Raw genomic sequence first — 23,601 nt, forward strand, 5'->3', positions numbered from 1 at the left:
AAAATTTTTCATTAACATTTAAATCTAGGAATTCTAAGTGCTATACTATAACATGGGTAATTTTACTCTGAAGGTAATCTGTGTAAAAACAAAAAACAACAACAAAAAATTCAATAGGGGCTGTCTAGAGTGAGTCTAAATTGGTTCTACAGAGAAAACAGATATGTTTGTACCTATCTGATGACCTAGTGATGCACATCAGCTAGCATAAAGCTGAGCAGGTTACCCAGAGAAAATGCATTCTAAGAGGAAGTCAGGGAAGCAAATAAAAATGAATAAGCAAATAGCTTGATGCATAGGTGAATTGGCAGTGTGATTTTTGAGGGCAGTGATTGTCCATAACTTGTATTGCTTTATGGCTCAAGCTCTATTAGACTTTGTCTGTGGCCCAGGGAATGAGGGGTCTATCATCAATTTCTTTTCTTATTTTGGTTCCTTATTAAATCTCTTTAGGGCATCTGAGTGTAGGGATTAGTGCTCTGGTGATCCTCTAAAACAGTATAATTCAAAAAGTGGTTAATGCATCCTGCCCTGGTTTTCTTAGAATATGAATCAACTTTGGGTCCTCAAGGGCTCTGGACTGCAGCAATAGTCAATGAAAGAGTCAGTCATACCAGGGAGACTCAGTCGGGAGATGATCTTCATACAAAAATTAATCCCTAATGCAATTATCACAGACAAAATATTAAAGAATATCAACCATGGATCTGATCCTATGTGCCAGTTTTTGTTTTATGCATTTCTAATGCACTCAGTTGCCAAACAAAACAAACACTGGGTACATTTTCTTTCTTTGTTGTAGACAAGATTGGGAAAGATGTTAAAGAAATAAGTTACAAAGATCTCAAACTGAAACAAGTAACCATATCAAAAAATCAGTGACAAAGACGAATTAATTATCTGTGAGTCTGGCAAATAAAGTTAAACCACATATGGACCAATAGTCCTTGGAAGTGCATATCACAGCAAACTTCCAGATATGGGTGAAAAAAATCTTCACGGATACACACTCTTGCCCCTCAAAGAAGCCTCAGAACATATTCTGTTCTCAGGCCACGAGGTGAAGAAGTCCATAGCTGAAGCACAAATAATATCAAATAGTTTCATAGGAAAGTCTACATTTTACCCTATTGAATCTGGCTCTCTCCTTATTTATACTCATTTAATAATTGCGCATTTATCCTTTCAAATGTATAATATGTCTTAGTGGTTCTTTTTTATACTAATGTGCTTGTCTTTTCTTTTCAAGTATTAATGCATAGTCATAAAGACAATGTTTTGGAAATAATTAAGTATTTAAAAATAGTAAAATTGGAAATATTTGACATATTGTCCAGCGTAACAAACACCAGATTACTAAATTTTCAATTTTACTTTTCTAGTTTCTGAAGCATTTTATGGTTTGTTGTGTTTCAGCAGTTTACGGGCATTTCTCTAAGACTTTCATAACTAAATCAAAGGCAGAAATGAGCTGTGCTCATTACTTATACATAATAGATGGCATATTTTCTTGATATGAAGATCTTTCATAGACTAGAAATAATTTATAAAACTTAGATTCAAATAAACTTCAACATGCCACATCCTGTCATGTTTCCTTGCCTCTTCATAATTTTTTCTTTAAAAATATTTCTTTATAAAAAATGCCAATCAATTAAATATATAATGTATATGTATGCATGTGTGTTTATATATCAGAGCTGTCAGAGAAGACAATAACTAGCAATCACCAACATGTCATTTGGGAGTCAACAATAACATGCATTGTGATTTTTTCTGGGAAATAAAATTCAAGATATTTTAATACACATAAAATGAAGAACTTGTTTAATGAAAGATACTTACTTAAAAAATAGTTTGGTCTACAAGTATAAGCTATTAAAAATTTTGATATTTGTTTCACAGAGTATTAAAAAAAATCAGTATAGCACCAATTGGGGGGAATGCCACATGAATCCACTTTGTATATTGCATAATAGCTAGAGGAGAGGCTATTGAATGTTTTCACTACAAAGAAATGATAAATGTGTGAGTTGATTGATCCATTAACTGACCTGACTAGATCATTATATAACATATACATGTATCAAAATATCAGATTGTACATCACAAGTATGTACAATTACAATGTACGAGTTAAAACTACAAAACATAATTTTTTTCATAAAATCTAGTATCTGAATCTGATTTCTGGATTCTTGATGATTTGAAACTGATTCTTTTATTTAATAAGTTATTTTTGATCAACCATTATCTGCACTTAGGAAAAAGAGAATGTATAAGTAGCTTTTTTGTTTGTTTGTTTTGCTTTTAAGAATAGTGTTTGCTTCAATTAATGATGATTTATGACACACAGTGTTGAGACTGTATATAATTTATACTAACTTACCAAGATGGCTTTAACATCACCCCCAGCTTGGCTAAACTTTAGACAGGTTATCTTTTGGACTGTAGGCCCCTGACCTCCCTTTTCTTAGAGCATTTCCTTCAGAAAACTTTTAATTGCAAATTGTCTTTGACCCTTACAGTGTATATAAATCTCCTCCCAGACTTTTGCCAGTTTTATAATCCACGAATGTCTTTCTCACGGACCTTGAATGCATCTTTTTGGAATACCACCATCGAAGGAGATAGTGCTGCTTTCCCCCACCCTATGAAAGGAATAAGAATAATGTCAACAAACACAGATGACCTAATCATATGGACCAACCTCTGCAATAATGTCCTACAACAGTTTTCCAGTAGCTCTCTGCAGTGCTTAAAAAAAAACTGTTTTCTATATCAGAGGGATTGAGTTCAATCTCTCTAACCTGTCACCTCGCATATTTAACTAAGTAAAGTCTGATCTTTCTTTGAGAGTTCCGGGGCTGCAACTCAGATAGAATGGGATTCATCATTAGATCCCTGAACCTCTTTCCCAGAACCTCGTATGTATACACTTAATGCTTTTGTCTTCCCAATTGATTGATTAGAGAACCATGGGTGAGGCCGAGTAAAGATCCAGTGAGCTACACCTCTGACCATTGAAGCAGGAAAAGGAATTGGCTTGCATTTTAATACAGTACTCTCATTGGCAATTAAATCTCATTTGGTTAAACTTCAGTTATATAGTATTTTGAACATCTTCCGTGTTGAGACTGCCATGTGTTGGAACCATGTGAATTGCATCTAATGGGCACTTAGCAATACACAAACTTTTAGTTAAATTAAATAGTCCCAAATCTCTCAGAAATTTGGGGGGAAAAAAAAAACGAACTGTTTATACTTACAATGTGAAAAAAATTCTTATAAAAAACTGACCCAAATATTTTAAAAATTCAAGTTCACATAGATTGGGTATATCTTTGGCAAATAAAACTAGTTTAATATTGTTGGTTTTATAAAAACAGCTATATCTTCTAATTTATTGCCATTAATTATAATGCAAGGGTACATTTTTATCCTACTTGGTTACACTTCTTAAATTAACTACTAGTATATCTATTAGATGTTTAAGAATATGAAAAACATGAATTTGACTTTAGTCAAATTTAGTCATCAGTTAAACAAATGTATTTCAACCATAATTATGTTTTATATGTCTGCTTAGGAATAGTTTCCAAAATCTTTTTGTTAACTTACAACCTGAGACTTATACTAGATTAATTAATAGACATCTGCTAAATATTCAAATTGTTTCTGAGTAAAATAAACTACTGAAACATTCATTACTAAGCATATATAAGTTTACATACTTTTGGCTTGTTTTTATACGATACAGAGAGGCTAAATGTATTGTCTGTTAATAAACATGTTCTTTAACCACATTCACTGAATGACAGGATAAGGTTGGATGACCCAGATTTTTGCTCTTCTACTTACAGTTCTCAGGAACACTGTAGAAAGTGTTGAAAATGTAGTGTCTTAAGATAAGGAAGAACTCTCCAGAAGAGCCCAAGCTCTGCTCTTATCCCTTCCAGAACAGAATGCCCTCCAAAGCTTTAGCTCAGAGAACCAAGTTTCTTCCATGATGTAAAAACCCAAACTGGAATGCTTTAGGGATCCCTTAGCTGAGAGCAAAGTGAGGCAGGCACAGATGAGACTCCATCTGTACTGAGCAGCTTTTCTGAGACTTGGGGACTGATTTGACCTGGATCCTAGGCCTCTGTTGATTTGCACTGCCTCTCTATGAGTAATAAAGTTGATTTGCATGACTTGTGGTAGTGTTCCGTCTCACTGGACTCATACTCTGGCAGGGGGATTTGTGCAAGACCTCCATCCACCTCGAGGAAACTTAGTAAAAATTAGTGAGATATTTAGAAATCGGAAACCAGTGCACAAGTGTTCCCTCCTAAGTAATGAAACAGTGTACCATATTTCTACTTAACAATATTGAAAAACTGTATAATAGGAAATCATATATGTATGGAAATTATAAGGTGGTATATTGATAAATTGTATGAGTTTGCTATAGAATTCTGATAAATGACAGTTCACAATTGTCTATTTGTAAAATATGTTATGACTGATTAAAAATTATAATCAATATATGTAAATGAAACGACTAGAAATAAAAAGTGCAAGGGTAAAATCTTTGTATGCAGAATATATAAGAAGTTAGGAATTTTTTTTAACTAAGAAAAAATATGCAAGTACGTAAGGGTATGTTTTTGTAAAGGAAAAAGTAATTTTGTTCTTAAGCAAAATAACTAGCTGTTCCAGAATGAGAAGAAAGAAAATATACACAAAACCTGAAAGATATGGATAGTCATAGAAGTTTTTGTAGGAATGGAATTTTATGTTGTGTCTTCAGAGATAGTTAAGATTGGATGGGTTTATTTATTATTTTTATGACCCTTAGTGTCAATAGCGTACTGATACAAAACTAGACTTTGGTTTTCTTTCTGTTAACATGACAAAATTTTCTTGGATTATTGGTCTGCTCTTAAGAGATAGTAAATTTGTTTTCTTCACCTTCAAAGTAACGTGCCTAGAAGGTACAGATTCTGTGTCAAATCAGAATAATTTTTTGTGTTCTAGGTTGACTTTATCACGTATCTGATTATTTTAGTGAATAGAGTCTATTCTCTTTTAAAAGAGCTAAAGTTTATTGTTTTTTTTTTTTTTTTCAATCACGTTACTCCCTTTATTGGTTTTAAAATTCTTTTCTGCCACTTTGGTTAAATAGGTAGCCAAGTGACATTTCTTAGTGACCCATAATCCTTTTATCCAAGGATACAAAACTGTTGACAATTTTCACAACTTTCGATATTTTACCTGCCCAAAATCTAATCAAAAATGAAATCGTTTTTATCTCAAACTGATTTGGAATTTCCCAGAGGTCCTCTGGAAAATCAGAATTTTCTTTTTCACATTATAGAAAGAGAGATAGTAATAATAAATAGGTGCATTTGATATGTTGTGTTATATTAAAATTATTGTCTAATAACAAGATATTTAACCTTCTCTTGGTTATACATTTATGGGTAAAATATTACCAATATAAACATTTAAGATGACTTTTTTAAAGAAATTTTTAGTCCCCTCGCTGTTCATGATATGTACTGGTGCTGCTTTGCTGATATTAGACAACAAGAATATAACATTACGAGTCACAAATCCTAAGTTGTTCAGTGGGGAACCTTGTACATCCGTATCTCCCAGCCCATGTGGCAGTGTGGTAGCCTAACCTCTGTCAGTGCCAATTAGCAAACACAGATGACCAACCTTCCCTGTCATGTCCTTGAGTACTTTTCCACTACCTCGCCCCAGTGCTTAGAGACTCTTCTACCTTTTATTTCAAAGGGCTGAATTCAATCTCTATCCCTTATTTCAATAGCCTTGAGTATAGTATTCCTTGCCTGTACAACTTTTTTGATACAATTTTTCTTTAATATAACCTTGATATGAGTATAGTATAGTTAATACACATCATTTTTCCTGATACCCTGCCCCTTTGCTAGATGCACTACAAACATCACCTCATTTAATTCTCATGGCCACATTCAGGAAATGGTTTACTTTATTCACTTAATAGGTGAGGAAATTGAGGTTCAGACACACGAAGTAAATCATCTGAAGTCACTCAGGAAACTTCAGGACCCCTCTCTTATCCAACCCCTTCTGAGGTGCTATACCTAATTTTGTATTTATGGCCCTGTGTTCTTTTTTCTTAAAAGAAAAACTTCTCAGATTATGTGAGGCATTGCCAAACCTGGATCTGCCACCACAGAGCTGATGTTAAATTCAGAATTTGCATCTTGGAATGTCTGAGCTCAATACCTGTGTGCTCCTTTTATTACAATTATTTTTCTGATTTGTTCTTTGAAGTCCTAGTGTTCAGTACAAGGAGCTGAACAGGCAGCTGCGCAGAAGTGTGAGCAGTGGGAGAAGCTTAGTTCTGGAACCTCCACTCCAACTGCAAGCAGAGCAGTCCTGCCTCTATCTCTCCATTCACCTTATCTGTCATATGAATCAAATTTGTTTGAAAGAAATTATTCTGTGGGCAGAATCATTTGAAAATACTAGCATTCGGCAATGTTACCAGGCCCCCTTTCCATAGAATGCATGTTGATGAAGGGTAGCAAATGTGGAAAGTTAATTATACAAAATGTATTAAATGTATTTGGAGCTGAAAAGGCCTCAGAAATTATCTAGCCCAAGCTCTTCCTTTTAAAGATGAGAGAAATGAGCCACAGCGAAAGTAATTTATCTAAGGTCAAAGACTGGTTCAGCATAGAATTGCAATAATTAAACTCTCATTAGGCATTATGTCACTACTTATTTGAAGAATACTTTAAAAAACTGCCTAATGAAACTTGTCGTTATATTGACTGTAGTGATATTTGGAAGTTATTGTTTATTACATGCAACTTTACTCTTCCTATGCGTGAGCATAAAAGATATTTGGCTTAGTCTTAGAATCAAAACAACTGATATGGAGCAGTTTCAGGTTTTGTTTTGTTTTTCTTTATAGTCTCAAATGCATGATTGAATTTCCTTCTTTGGTTAGCTGCTAGAATTATTACTGACAAATTGAGTTAAATCCATAAAATATATATAGAATTGACAGTTTGTATTCTCTCTACCAATCTTATTTTTGCTTATTGTTGTTTAATATTATTCTTTCAAATGCTTCACTCTATATTGGTAGGTTGATCTACATTTTGGTAAACTGTCAAAATTCATTTGGACTGGATCTAGACAGTAAAACAGGAAGCATGGCCCATGAAGATTTGTGTGTAATTGTATCCCTATATCACTTGTACTTAAGTATTTCCCTATATTCTAAGACAGTGTTTTGCATATTATATACATCTAATAAATATTGATAGAATGCATAAATGTATGGAGGTAAGGAATATGAAATACACATGAATGCCAGAGTTCTAACGGTTTTGACAAAGTGAAGACCAGAATTGAGTCTCTTGATTCTTGGATTAATTAAGAAAAACAAATCACTTATTCAGTTCTCATGATATTTTGAGCTTTTTGCTGTATAATTTGTATAAACTATCTTATTTTATAATCTTATGCAGTCATGGTAACATGCCTTATTTTAGAAGACAAGAAAACGGAGGCTCAGTGGGGCCAAGACCAAGTTTTACATCTTTAACAAATTGCAGAGTTAGAGTTTGAACTTTTAAATTCCATGACCTTTACTCTCATACAAGGTATTATTTGTAATAGTAAAGTTATGGAGAAAACACTACAATGGTCTAAAACATTTCTTATGTTTAATGAATTATGATGTGTCACTTAAGTTACATATTGCAATTTGAATAAAATTTGAACTGTAAAGGAGGATAGATAAATACAATTGAACATATTAGCATCCTCTAAAAAGAGACTGTTCATGGCCACAATTTGATAAACCTGATCAAGGATTATTTGCATATCAGCTTCAAGCTAAATATTTAATTAGGTTGTATGGATTTTCTTGACAATGTTGGAGATTAACTGACAGTCTATAATATATAAAATATTAATTCAGAAGAAAGGATCTAGAGTGTGAATGCCAGGTTTGAAACCATTATTCACTTGAACAAGTCACTTACTCTCATGGACTTTACTTCAGTTTCTTTAAGAAAAATAGAGCTGCTGATAGTTCCTGTTTCACATGACTGCTGTGTTAAACTATATACTCCTTGATAATCCCGAAGAACAATGCCTTACAAAGTTAGCTTCCCTTTCTTCTGTTTTTAATCAATTATTTTGTAAAACATTTTTCCTAATATTTTACATGCAATTATTTTATCTTTATAAAGGTATTTGCTTTCAAAGATCCTCTGAGTGAAAATCATAAGCAGTTTCATTAAATTTTCCTAAATCTTGTGATTTGTGGTGTCTGATCAATTTGATATGTATTTCTTTGTTCCTTGCAGTTTTGAGTCTTCTAGTCAGGTAGTCATGAGTAGCAGGTACTGTTCAATTCTGTCTAACATGTTGCTGATTATCAATGAAGTGAAACACTCTTTCCAGTAGGCTTCTTCTTTATTCAATCTCCTTTTTGGTCTTTGCTTGAGGATACAATAAAAGATCAAAAAGCCATAGTAAGTATCTATTTCTAGTTCCCTGGGGAATTTTTACAACTGAAAGATTAAGCATTATCAAAGCCTTTGAGATAGAAACTAGGAACTGGTGTATACTAATGACTGTGCTTTTAAGCTTCTTGTGCAATAAAATATGCAAAAACTAAGACCAGCTTTCAGAATCAGCACAATGCTGATTATCTTTGAAAGAGTGGCATAATCACTCACTACCTGGACAAAGGCACATAAAAGAATATTTTCATTGTCAATTCCTTTACTGAAATTTGGCACTTTAATAGACACAGATATTAGCTGAAATTTATACATATATATTCTTCACAGTCTTACTACCCACTAAATAACTCACTAATTCATTTGTTCATGCAAAACAAATTTACCAAATCCCTATTTAGTATGCACAGTAAGTCAGGTATTCTGCCAAGTGTAATGTTATAAATCATCATAAGAAATTATCTGGAACTTCAAATTAATTATAATGTAAAAAATAAAAGAAATTAACAAATGAGGTAATTCTGTAGTAAGCATGAGGTCATGGAAGCACAACGAAGAAGATACCTATCAGATTGGAAACAAAGCAAACATCTTAGATCAAAATAAATCTTAGTTCGATTAATTAACAGCTGCTAATTGCTTTAACATATGTAAATGTAAATTTACCCAGTGGACATTAGTTACCTGCAAGTAACTATCATATATTTCTTATTCAAAAATCCGAAGTCTTTAAACAGGTGTACCTTTTATTTTCATCTAATGATTATTATCTAAAATTCTCTTTTTTCTATAAAATGTCCAAACAAAGAGTAAATATTTTAACTGTTCGTTAAGAGGCCATTTCCATTGCAGCAAGATTGTAATAATTCTGACCTATGCTCTTAAATAGTCAGTTTTCTTTTTATTTTCCTTTTTTTAAAAGTGTATAAAGACATGCCATGTGGAGAATACAACCTGTGCCATGGCAAATAGTTGTGATATATGATGACTTTATATGACACTTCAAGCATTTTTGGGTAAGTGGATGAATAAGGGTGAGTGGTGAATGTAGAAAAGTGAGAACTTCTAGTTCATAAAAGGATTTATGTAGAAATAAAGTAGTTTGAAATTTTCACTACAATTTGTGAAGAGCCTTTGAATAAATTTCAGAAGTGAAGAGACACAACAGATTTATATTTTTTAAATTAAAATAATTATTAACATTTTCAATCACAGTCAAGAGCAGACAAAGCAATACAAAATTAACCACTATGTTTATAACCCAGATGCAACAATTATCAAGTCACTTAAATATTAACAACACTTTTCTGCTGGCATCTAATAGCTACATCATAATTAAATGTCCCTGATAACCTCAATAGTAAACTTCTATGTTTTTTTGTTTTTAAATAAGAACCCATATGAGGTATTCACAATATATTCAGTCATTGTATAAGTTTTGTGATTTGGTGGAATAGTGTATCCTTCATTGTTGTTATTTTCTATTATTGACTGTGGCAAAAGCCAGACCAATTGACTTTCAGAATATCCCACGTTTTATATTTATAATTTTTAAAATTTTCTGGTGTCATTCAATTTGTTTCTCTACCTTCTGATTCGTGTTAGTAGTAGTTAACTCCAGAGGCTTAATTTAATTCAGATCCAACTTGTCAAAGAGTAACTCAGAATTAGTTTAGTAAAAAGTATGGCTGAATCTATTCATATACAAGGTAAGTTGATCGTTTATATAATAGTAACTGATCAAAGGTAGGCAGAGTTTTAAAAAAAGTCTGTGAAACAAAGAGGTGTTTCTGTTTTGTTTTTGTTTTGTGTTTGTTTTCATTTCTCTTTCTTGGGCAAACTGGCTGAAAACCACCAGGAATAGCAGTCTGCTCAAAAGCAAATTAACAAAATTATTAGGGAAAGTAATTTCAATTATCTGTGGTCTTTCTAAAAACAGGAAAAAAAACAAACTTGTGATATTTGGCTGTAAAAGGTGCATGTTCTGTTCATCTCTGAGTAATGGGTACTGGTATCCGTCTGTAAGCATCTCTACTAGTTAAGCAAGGATTGCATCATTTTTCTTAAACTAATTCTTCAGTTTTTCCTTTGGGTCAAATTCAGGTCCCAGAGGAGCCAAATTGACTATAAAGGCTATAGTCTTTCTATGACATGCCATCTGCTAGATGACAGATCAGAAAAAATCACTGGAAATTAATGTTTAAGCACCTATATGACAGATAGTAAAAGAAGGAAAGAATTATTTATACAACCACAAATACACTAGGCAACATTTGAAAGCTTCCTCTTATCTAGTTTTGCTTTGTTTTGTTTTAATTGGCATAAACTCACCTACAAGAATTAATCACATAGATTAAGTTCAGTGAAATTTTGATATAAAAACATACGTTGTTTTTTCCTAATTGAATACTCAATTGTTTCACTTGTCCTGAAGGATTTACCTAGCTTTTTACTGCACAGACTCATTTGTTGAACACGTAAAGTTTGAGATGTTTTATTTGATAATTAAGGAATAATCAAAAATGAATTGTAGATCACATATTTTAGTCTAGACTAGAAAGCCTTATATAAATCAATAAATTCCATTACTAAATCAGCACATTAGGCTATTAGTAACATATAAACAACTAGATTTGCTGACATCTTAAAAAGGAAAGATAAATCAAGTGATGCTTATACCATGTTTTGACGAGGAAGCCTTCTGAGCACACAAAAAGATATAGTCCTAAGGTGAACCACGGAGGAGACAAAAAATAAAGGTGGGTACAAATTACTGTCCTTATTTGTTAGGTTTATTGTGGAAGAGAAATTAATGTCCTAGGTGAAGTTAAACTAATTGTTTTATCTGGCTTTATATGAAAATGATTTCATGATAGCTTGTATTACTAGCCCTATGTTCCGTTCTCTATTGCCCCCTAAGTTCCATTAGTCCTAATAGTTAATTATGGTGGCCTAGGTCGCATCTAATTTCTATCAGATGGGTCTGGGACAGAATCAACTGTTGGAAAGTATGACAGCTATTGCAATTGTTTGAGAATGGTGAACATTAGAGGAGGAAAGAGTCCACAGAGGAAAAATTATCTATGGTGCTAGTTTTCTTAAGTCTGCAGTCTAGATATAACACAAGGCAAATGACACAGTAAAGATGAGGAAAGGGAAAAAAAGACAAACACAAATGTGAAAGTACTTTTCACACTCAACCAAAGATCTTGGGAGGAAGTTTTCTACAACCTAAGAGCACAGTCTTGATGCAAAAATGCTGTAAAAGCTGTCAAATTAATGAAAATCTATTGCTTTTGGAGATGATTTAGTGAGTTTCAGGATTAAATTTTAGTTTGAATCAGTGTCCAAGTTCTAAATTCCTTAGCTCACTTTCTGAAGATGGGCAGAAAGTAAAATTCCCACCAAACTGAGAAGTTATCTTAAGACTAAAAAATGAAGCAGGCACTTCCATACAGTAAGGCAAAGAATTTTTTAAGAGTGTAGCTTACTTACAGGATGATGGATCAGGTGGGTGATGACCCAGAAGCATTTGCAGAGTTTCTCTGTGACATTTCTTGTTCAAACCCAAATTTATATAAGCAGTTCACACAGAGCACTGGAAAAAAACTGAGAAGACATTACTAAGCTAACATCACTAAGTCAAGTTATCTTTGGGTATTTTGTGATGCAGGTAGTTGGTCCAGTAGTTGCCACTGTAGTACCTAATCATTAAATCCCATCTTTAGTCAGCAACTGTTTCTACTTACTGTTCTAACTACCTTCCTCCTAGTTACTGGATAACTCTTGTGGGCAGGGTTCACACAAAGAACAGAGCAAGTGGTAAGTGTTTCAAGAGAGTAAGGCTAATCGTCTCACACACATTTACGCAGGATGGCATGAATCCTTGGGTGTGTTTTCTGTAATATAAATGCTGGACAGACAGCTAAAAGTAGCTGAAATTGTCCATTTCAACATAGTTCTAAAACTAGTATTTCTTGTGCTGTTTTCAATAAAATCTAATCTTCTACCTGTACAGTGTGTAAAGTTATGTCTGATGAATCACTTCCAGAATATTTCAGTGGTATATGTATATGTGCATATGAAAACCTTGGTTTTGAAAGATGAGAATGTAACAGTGCCTGACAATGGAGAAGTCATTCAAAGTGCATGGAACATCTTCTAATATTATATAATTAGAATTTACAGTGTATAGATACATCATCATTAGAGCTAGGCAGCGGGACATTAGGTCAAGATTAAATGCTATTACAAATCTGGACAGTTTTGAATTTAAAATATGTTACCTTGTTTAACTTTTTGAAAGCTTTGGAATAATAGGGAAGTGAATTTTATATTTTAATGAGAAAAATTTATATAATTTCCTTGTTATTAAATTTATAAAGTAAGCTTTACTCACACAAGAGTTTGTAGAAAGTTCCAAATTAAAAAAAAAAAACAAAAACAGTCTAACCAGGAAATTTGCATGCTATTACTAAAACACATTGATAACTTTCAGGTTAAGATAACTGATTAAAATCCATTTATACAGTAAATTCAAGTGATCTCTGAATTATTTTTCTGAATTTTGTCCTACTTTATAGTTTTCTGTACTTATAATTAGGAAAAAAGAAAGTTTGGGTCATCCATTAAGTCTTAAGTAAAATTCCCCCACCGACAATTTTTTAAGTTTGTATTAAATCGATTAACTTGACACTGTGGGAGATTCATCCAACAGAAGCTCTAAAATTCTTGATTTCAATGATTCCAAGCAGCTGCTTTGGACAAGCCAAAGTCCATAGAATTTGCCAAAAACCTCTTAGAAAATACATAGTTTTAGTTTTCTATAGAGGCAAAAGGCTGTATTGGTATAAGTAATTCAGGATTCATAAAAATTAAATTGAGTAGCTGCCTTCAAAATTTCTGCAGTGGTAAAATCACTAAGGATTACTTGTTTTGCATAGTAGTCATCTAGTGAATTGTGTCCATTTTTTCTATTATGGTTTAATTTTAAGAGTAAAGTGTACAAAATATCAAGGTATTTTTTGTTTAGAAAAATTTTTCTTGTACAATAATCTTTGAAATTTGAATGTGCATATAAATCAACTGTTTTCAAAAATCAAATTCCTAGACCACACTTCCAGAGAACCTTATCTGGTAGTTTTGAGGTGGCACTTGGAAATGTTCATTTTAACATTTCTCAACTCAAAATTCATCATGCTGAGCTTTCTCGGCTGTCAGAGGATTAAGGTAAATGGATTTTACATTATTTTAACTCACTTGAAGATCATTACTAGATAACTTGTATTTTCAAGAACTGAATTACTTTATATTTTTAAGCAACTTCAAAAATATTTCAGTTGAAACAAAATAATGTAAAGATTAAGAGAGTGGGATATAGAGATACATCCATCTATGAGCACCATTTCTGCTACTTATTAGTGGTTTGGTGTTTCACAAGGTACTTTACCTTCCTGGATACAGTTCTTAGTCTGAAACAAAGTCACTATTTCTACTCAGGATGAGAGGAAAATGTAATACAGGGGTTATAACACAGTGCCTGGCTCATAGTGGCTACTCAATAAATCTTGTTTTTAGGTCCAGCACTTACCACGTATAATAGGTAGTAAGTAGACAATACTTGCTATTGTTCTGTTATTTCCCTTCAGGTTAACTCAATGTATCTTTTCAAGATACATTTTAGATCCAAGAAGAGAAACAATTTTCATTTTAATGGTAGCCTTAAAATGTTAATCTATTTTTACTACATAATTATGCATAAAATATCCTTGAATTTGTTTATGTGACAACTTAAATATTCATATAAGGATTTCACTTTCACTGGTGGCCAACATTTGCTGTTTTAGACACTTAAATTTTCATGAATGAGTAAATATTTAGAAAAGTAAAAATATAAAATGTATCTATTTGAGATTTTTGAGAATTCCAAGTTAGGAATGATTTGAGGAGCCAGAGATCACAGAGAGGAGGGAACCCCAGAGGTATGGATTGATAGGTGGTATCATTTTTTTATATTGAGACATTTGCCTATCAGGAACTAGCAGCTGAAAAGCTGGAAAGCTAAATCAATTGTTTGGGAGTCACAAGGTCAAGGAGACAAATTGGACATCAGTTCTGGCAAATTTGAGAGATTCTTATAAATAACATATGCTTTCATTTGTGATCTCTATATAGCTACACTACAAAACAAAGAGTAAAATGGCAATAGTCTATCCCACACAAGTTTTAAAATCCAACTCCACATCAGCATAGGTTCTCATTTAATTGAGCACATTGTATCTTACCCTAATTTCTATCAATAAATTATTCGTGTAGGGCCTAGATATTGGATATATTAGACAAATATTTTTAAATCACTGTGACTAATATGGTTAAGAAATTAAACACAAACTGAAGTTTTCAATCAATAGAGAACTAGAAACTTTATAAAAGAATGAAATTATATTACAGAAGTAAAAAATGAAATAAATTAACTACTAGATAAATGGTTTAATGAGTAATTAGATACAATTAATAAGAAAAAGAAATAGAACAAAAGTAGAAAAAAATATGCACATCGAATTTCACCAAATATAATGACTAAATCTCAAAATATATAAGCCAAAAAATAAAAATGATAAATACACATATTCATCATATTTTAACACATCTATATAGCAAATACAAAGACATAAAAATAGAGATTAAGAAAGCATGATAAATACAATTGAGCTAAGTGCTAAAGTGACTATACAAACACGCACTGTGTATCCAAAACTGCTAAATTCATTTTTGTTAAAATTCTGAGTCACACATCAAGTTTCAATAAATTGTAAAGGATTACAAACATAGAAAGTAAGTATTCTTATCACAGTAAAATTAACCTGAAAGCTAAATTTTTCAAAGATGACTAATAAACAAGTCTCTATATATTTGGAAATTAAGTTATATGCATATAAAATCTCATTACTAAAAGAAGAAATTAAAATTTAAAAAATATTTTGAATGAATGCATGTTTAATAAAATATAGCTTAGAACATATGTACTGTAGCTAAAGTGGCACTTAACTGGTGTTTGCATGAGTATGTGTGTATTTAGGGATATATGTATGCATATACAAGGAGATATGAATACACACATATATATTCCTAAAAGCATATATTAGAATATGAAGTATGAATAAAATAATCAAAGGATCCACCTCCAAAAATTTTCAAAATAATAGCAATTTAAGTGCAATGAAATTAGAAATAAAGATATAATAAATAAAAGTAAAGAAATTAATGTAACATGAGAAATAAATATGCAATAGAGGATATAATTCAAAATTGATTCTCTCAAGAGAGTAATAAAATTGACAATGCTCCAGTAAGACTGACTAAGGAAGAATTACAGAAGAAACAATATGCCAAATTCAGAAATGAAAAGCAAGATATCACAATATAAGAATATTGTAAAATAAATTATTATAAAATATGTTATAACAAAAAATTTTAATAGGTATAAGTGAGCAATTTGTTGAAAAAATACTATGGAACACAGTTGCAAACATTCTAAAGAAAATATTAACAAATCTAATCTGCAATACTGCCATGCAACCCTAATGACATTTTGGTCAATGACAGACCAAATATGTGAAGGTGGTCAGAGCAACAGGCTGTACCGTATAGCCTCAGTGTGTAGCAGCCTGTACCATCTAGGTTTGTGTAGGTATACTCTACGATGCTTGCACAATGACAGAATTGCCTAACGATACATTTCTCAGAATGTATCCTTTTTTGTTAAGTGATGCATGACTGTAAGAAGGCACTTCAAAGAGTTCATGGAAAATTGAATTAAAAGATGATACAAATTATTCCGTGAACTTCTTGAAGACCCATTGTATATACTGCATTCCATCAAGGTGGTAAGGTTGGTTTAATATTTGAAAATATTTGAGATTTTTAAAAAATCACATGACTATTACAGTAAATTTCAAAACAATCATAAAATTCAACACATGATGAATATTTTAGTAAATTATGAGTAGAAAAGAACACTATTAATCTCAAACGTCTATAAGAATTCTTATACCAAATATCATACTCAATGTAAAATAATAGAAGCTTTCTACTGAGATTGAAAATGAGACAAATATTATCCACACTTCTATTAGGTAGAAGGTCCTTATCAATGCATAATAAATAAATAAATAAATAAATAAATAAATAAATAAATAAATAAATAAATAAACATGATACTTGTAAAAAAAATCACACTAATCATAGATGATGTGATTTGATGGTGCATGTTTAAAATGCCAAATAATTTACAAGTAAACTTTAGAAGGTCCTTATCAATGCATAATAAATAAATAAATAAATAAATAAATAAATAAATAAATAAATAAACATGATAATTGTAAAAAAAATCACACTAATCATAGATGATGTGATTTGATGGTGCATGTTTAAAATGCCAAATAATTTACAAGTAAACTTTAGAAGGTCCTTATCAATGCATAATAAATAAATAAATAAATAAATAAATAAATAAATAAATAAATAAATAAATAAACATGATACTTGTAAAAAAAATCACACTAATCATAGATGATGTGATTTGATGGTGCATGTTTAAAATGCCAAATAATTTACAAGTAAACTTTAGAATTAATAAGTAATTTAGCACAGCTGCTTCTTCAATAAAGATATTTGTATTGCCACATACCAGCAACAAGCAAACAAAATAAATTGTGAGAAAACAATACAATTTACAGTACCACTAAAAAAATCAAATGTGTATGTATTCATTTGCATAAAAATATCTGGAAATCTTAATACGAAAAAACTGTAAGCTATTACTGATAGTTATTCAGAAATGTACATAAACAGAAAAATATAGTTTGTTCTTGGAATAAAGTTTTTTTTTATATTGAAAATATGGCAATTTTCTTCAAGTAATGTCTAGATAAAATGAAACTTCAGTCAAAACTGTGGTTGATTTTGAGGATTGGTAGAGTTGTAGTGTTGAAGGCTTACTATAAAATTTATATAAAAACTCAACAGATAAAAAATAACCACCATATTCTTGAAAACGAAGGAAAAGGGGATGGAATAGGAGGAGGGGGAGAATAAAAACACCTAGCAGGTCTTACACTATCATTTTTTTTTTTAATTATGAAGCAATGATAATGAATATATTATGACATTGATACAAGGATAAAGTAAAACTAGTGAAACAGAATAAAGGGTTCAGAAATTGACATTTAAATGTCACTGGAATTATGATAAAGATGGCAGATAGTAGATTAAAAAGTTGATGTCCTTTTTCAATTACTAGCGTTATTTAAATTGTTTAAGCAAACCAAATAAGTTCTTGTCCTTACTCTATACCATCCCCACATCTCCATTCCAGTTGGACTGTGAATCTCAATTTAAAAAGTAAATAAATAAATAAAGCTTCTAGAAGATAACTTAAGAGAATGCCCTTCAAGTAGAAAACTATTTCTTATTCAGGATATATGAAGCACTGACCATAAAGAAAAAGGTTGACAAATTGGATTACATGAAATTTAGGAATATCTATCCATCAAAGAGTTGAAGGCAATCTAGAGACTTTTATAAGTATTGCAATTAATTTTTACAATAAAGAACTTTATCCAAAATATAGAAATAATGGGTAAAGTCTATCCATAATTTTGGAAACAACCAAAAAATATGGGCAAAAAATTAATAGTGCATTTCACAGTGATATCCCAATTCCCAAACAACATAAGAAATGCTATTTAAATTCATTAGTCATAAGGTAGACACAAATTGAAACCACAATTATTGCACACAATAGAATGACTTATTGGTAGCTACACAGAGGGGATCTCCCAAGTTGGCTCATCTCCAGCAAGCCTCAGGAGTTCCTCTAGATCCTTCTTCTTACCAGTGTGGCCCATCCACTGACCCACCCACCTGGATAAATGAACAAATCTTCACCAATGATCAGGGCCTCCTTTTTTCCTCCTGGTATTCTTCATGTTGTGGATCTACCACACACTTCTGCAGAAGATCCATTTCTCAAGATTTGACTAACCATGGGGTTTATTTTCAAGCTCAGGCAGTCTCTTGATGATTGACTCCTTCAGGGTTGGGGGTGGAGTGCAGTGTACTATAAGAGACATAGTGTGGCTATAAGATAACCGTAAGGCCCACTCAAACATCTTGCAGGGCTTACAGTATGTGTCACTTAGTAGTAAGATGTAAGCTGGCTTGGAGATTTCCAGGACACGAGACCAACTCAGCCCAATGAAAATCTTTTAAACTTCATAACAAAGCTTATTGTAATGAGAATAGCTTAAATTTCCTTTATGAAATAAAACCTTGGTGACCAACCCTAACTGAACACAGATACAAGAAAGGGAGAAGAACTTCCCAAACCCTAACAATGTTCTCCACACAGAGACCTTCATGGTCAGCTGGTTTTCTGACTTCTTGAGTGTATCTGTCCCATGCCACCAACCTGCTCCCAATACCATCTAGTAAGAGCTCTGTCAGAAGAAACTTCCTGTGCACCAGACAGCAACTAAGACCCATCTTTGGCACAAATGTACTGAAGAGGAAAAGTTGCCCCTGGGGATGCTGATTAACTAGAACCAACTGAATCCCTGAACATGACAGGTAGTTAATAATATTTCCAAATAACGCTGATGAAATGGAAAATAAATTTAATACTTGTGTAGGCAGGAAGAAGGAAGAATATAGACATAAGCAAACACTACAACTTATACGAAGATATTTTACCTACAAGGACTTAATCACTGGGAACATTCATATGTTAAAAACTTTTTAAAGTCTTGTTCATACAAATTGCTTAATAGGTAGGAAAATACTGTCCAACATTGGACAAGATAATTGCAATTAGCATTAATTCTTAGGCACCTCATCTGAAACACAAAATCCTTTAAAATTGAGATAGGGAGAGTGAGGGGGTGGGAGGAATAGCAGAGATTTGTTAACTTTTCATCTAATTAATGCCCTGAGAGTTTTTAATTAGGTACAAAATTATTTAAAAATATAATAGAAACTCAACAAATAATTATGTTTCTAATATGTGTCTGCATTATTTAGAAGTACTGTGCATGTTACATATTATTATAGCAGCCATTCATAATTTTAATAATACATTTTAAAATGATTTTAAAAGTCTTTTATAATAATTCTTCTTCCCCTGTCCCTTTCTTTGTTTCTGTTTTCCTACCATCCAAGAATATTGTAACCCTATTCACCTATACAACCAGCTGCCATGTTGTACAGTGAAATATTTGAGGGATAGCTTCATGCCAGATGGAAATCAGAGGTAACAGTGCCAAATGATGTATAAAAAAAGCATAATTTTACTTTCATATTACAGTAAAGTCTATTAATATTTTTATGAACTCAGAGTTAGGAAAAAATAAACAATGGTAACTATGGAAGTTTAAGGATATGTGAATTCGTTTATCTATAGTAATCATTTCACTATGCATTCATATATGTATATCAAAACATAATGTTACAGACCTTAAATTTATTCCATAAGAGGCAGGCAGTGCATCACGGATCCCCCAGCCCAGGCCAGTCTGTGCTGCACGGAGAGGCCAGAGAGCCACCAGGCCAACATGCCCCAAGCTAACTGCACCAGAACAGGCAGGTACCATGATGCAGGACCCTGAGCCCAGGCCAGTCCATGCTACCCAGAGAGGCCTGAGAGCCACTGAGCCCACAGTCCTTGAGCCAGCCATGCCGGAACAGGCAGGTGCCATGCCATGGGACCCAAAGCCCAGGACAACCTCCATGGCACAAAGAGGCCCAAACTGCCAGCCCACAGACCACAAGGCAGCCACACTGAATTGGTAGTACCTGCAGGATCCAGGCCAGACACCAGGGTGGAAAAAGTGGACTGTGAAACCCTTTTCCACAATGTCTAAACACCAAAGGAAAGATACCAGAAATATGAAAAATCAGGAAAGTATGACACCACCAAAGGAAAATAATTACTCTCAAGTTCTAGATCCTATAGAACAGGAAGTCCTTGAAATGACTGACAAGGAATTTTGAGCAACAATTCTAAAGAAACTAAATAAGATACAAGAAAACTCAGTTAGGCAACACAATGAAATGAGAAAAAAGTATACAGGACCTGAAACAAGAAATGTACAAAGACATCAATTCCTTGAAAAAGAATGTAGCAGAGCTTGCCAAGCTGAAGGATTCATTCAATGAAATAAAAAAAAAAAAAAAAAAAAAAAAAAAAAAAAAACACAACAGAGAGTTTATCCAGCAGGCTAGAATAAGCAGAAAAGAAAATCTCTGACCTCGAAGATGGACTGTTAGAAATAACACAAGGGGACAAAAAAAGAAAAATAATTTTAAAAATTGAAGAAAATCTAAGAGAGATAACAGGCAACCTTAAGTGCTCAAATATCCAAATCATGGGTATTCCAGAAGGGGAGGAAAAAGGAAATGGCATTGAAAACATATGCAATGAAATAATAGCAGAAAACTTCCCAGGTATAGGGAAAGACATAGATCTTCAGATTCAGGAGGCTCAAAGATCCCCAAACATGTTCAACCCAAAAAGTTCCTCTCCAAGATATGGGATAACCAAACTGGGAAAACTGAAGGATGAAGAGAGAATCTTAAAAGCTGCAAGATAGAAGTGTCAAGTCACCTATAAGGGAATCTTAATCAGACTAACATCAGACTTTTCATCAGAAAACCTAAAATCTGGAAAAGAACAGGACGATATATTCAAAATGCTAAAAGACAAAAATTTCCGGCCAAGAATACTTTAGCCAGCAAGGCTATGCTTCTGAAATGAAGGACAAATAGTATATTTCTCAGACAAACCAAAACTGCAGAAATTCACTACCACACAGCCAGATTTACAAGAAATTCTCAAGGGAGTACTGGGTTTGGTACCTGAAAAACAACCATCATGTTCATGCATACTCAAGAAAAAACAAAACCCACCAGAAAATACAAATGCTAGCAATAAAGAGAAAAAAAAAGTTTATCTACCATGCCAAGAAACCAACAAACACAGAAGACAAACAGTAAATCAGAAAGAAAGGAATAAAAGATATTTAAGACATCCAAACAAAAATCAGTAAAAGGCTAGGAATAAATCACCACCTTTTAATAAAAATTCTTAAGGTAAAGGGATTCAATTCTCCACTCAAAAGACACAGATTAACTGACTGGATTCAAAATATGGACCCAACAATATGTTGCCTTCAAGAGACTCACCTCACCTGTAAAGACACACATAGACTAAGAGTAAAAGGATGGAAAAAGATATACCATGCAAATAAAAATGAAAAACAAGATGGAGTAGCTATTCTTATATCAGGTAAAATAGACTTAAAAGTAAAAACCATAAAAAGAGATAAAGAAGGCCACTATATAATAATAAAAGGATCTATCCTTCAAGAAGACATAACAATCATAAATATATACACACCCAACATCAAAGCAGCCAGATTCATAAAGCAAACACTATTAGATCTAAAGAATGAGATAGACAGTAATATCATAATAGCAAGGGACCTGAACATGCTATCTCAACACTGGACAGATCATCTAGGCAAAAAATAAACAGAGAAACACAAGAGCTAAACAACACTTTAGACCAATTGGACTTGGCAGATATCTACAGAACATTCCATCCAACAACCTCAGAATATTCATTCTTCTCATTAGCTCATGGAAGGTTCTCCAGGATAGACCACATGTTAGGTCACAAAGCAAGTCTCAACAATTTTTTTAAAAAATTGGAATTATTCCATGTATTTTTTCAGATCATGATGGATTAAAATTAGAAATCAATAACAAATGAAACTCTGGAAGCTATACAAGCACATGGAAATTAAATAAAATTCTACTTAATGACATATGGGTCCAAGAAGAAATTAAACAGGAAATCCAAAAATTTATTGAAACTAATAATAATAATGACACATCATACCAAAACCTGTGGGATATAGCAAAAGCAGTGCTAAGGGGGAAATTTATCACATTAAATGCTTACTTCAGAAGAATGGAAAGATGGCAAATAAACAACCTAGCACTTCACCTTAAAGAACTAAAAAATAAGAACTATCCAAAGACAAAATTAGCAGATCAAAAGAAATTAAGATCAGAGCAGAACTAAATAAAATAGAAACCCCAAATGATACAAAAGGTCAATGAAAGAAAAAGTTGGTTTTTAGAAAAGATAAATAAAACTGACAAACCATTAACAAGGCTAACTAAAAAAAAAAAGGACCCAAGTAAAAAAAAAATTAGAAATGAAAAAGGTGATATTACAACTGATACCTCAGAAATACAAGAAATCATTAGAGATTACTAAAAGCAACTATATGTCAACAAATTTGAAAATCTGGAGGAAAAGGATAAATTTCTGGACACACACACACACTACCAAAACTGAGCCGAGAACATATGGAAAATCTGAAGAGACTGATAACAATGAAAGAGATTGAAGTTGTTATCAGAAGGCTCCCAACAAAGAAAAGGCCAGGACTGCACAGTTTCACTGTGCGGGTTAATTCTAGGTGTCAACTTGATTAGATGAAGGAATGCTGAGAAACCTCATAAAGCTACCTTTTTAGGTGTGTCCATGAGGGTGTTGCCAACAGAGATTAGTATGAGAGTCTGAGTGGACTGTGTGGGAAAGAGCCACTCTCAGTGTGGGTGGGAACCATCCAATCTTCTGGGGTCCCGAGAAAGCAAAAGACAGAGGCAAGAAGTGAAGCACTCTCTCTCAATCTTCTGGAGCTGGGAAATACTCTTCTCTCCTGTCTGGGTACATCAGAGTTTGAGACTCTTCGGCTTTTGGGTTCCAGGACTTACACCAAGGACACCATCAGCTTCCCTGGTTTTGAGGCCTTTGGACTTGGACTGAGCCACACTACCACCATCCAGTCTACAGATGGCCTTTTGTGGATGTTTATTCATAGTCACATGACCTAATTACCCTAATAAATCCCTCCCATATAATTATAAAATATCCTATTAATTCTGTCTCTCTGGAGAAACCTGACTAATATGTCTACCAAACCTTCAAAGAGGAATTGACACCAATTCT

General features: G+C 32.7%; 1 pseudogene; it reads right to left on the bottom strand.

Moving 5' to 3' along the window:
* Window positions 1–23,601, bottom strand: part of LOC103594716 — a 133,567-nt pseudogene that overhangs the window by 56,469 nt on the left and 53,497 nt on the right.

The sequence above is a fragment of the Galeopterus variegatus genome, unplaced genomic scaffold, assembly GCF_000696425.1.
Source record: "Galeopterus variegatus unplaced genomic scaffold, G_variegatus-3.0.2 Scaffold1610, whole genome shotgun sequence".
Lineage (NCBI taxonomy): Eukaryota > Metazoa > Chordata > Mammalia > Dermoptera > Cynocephalidae > Galeopterus > Galeopterus variegatus.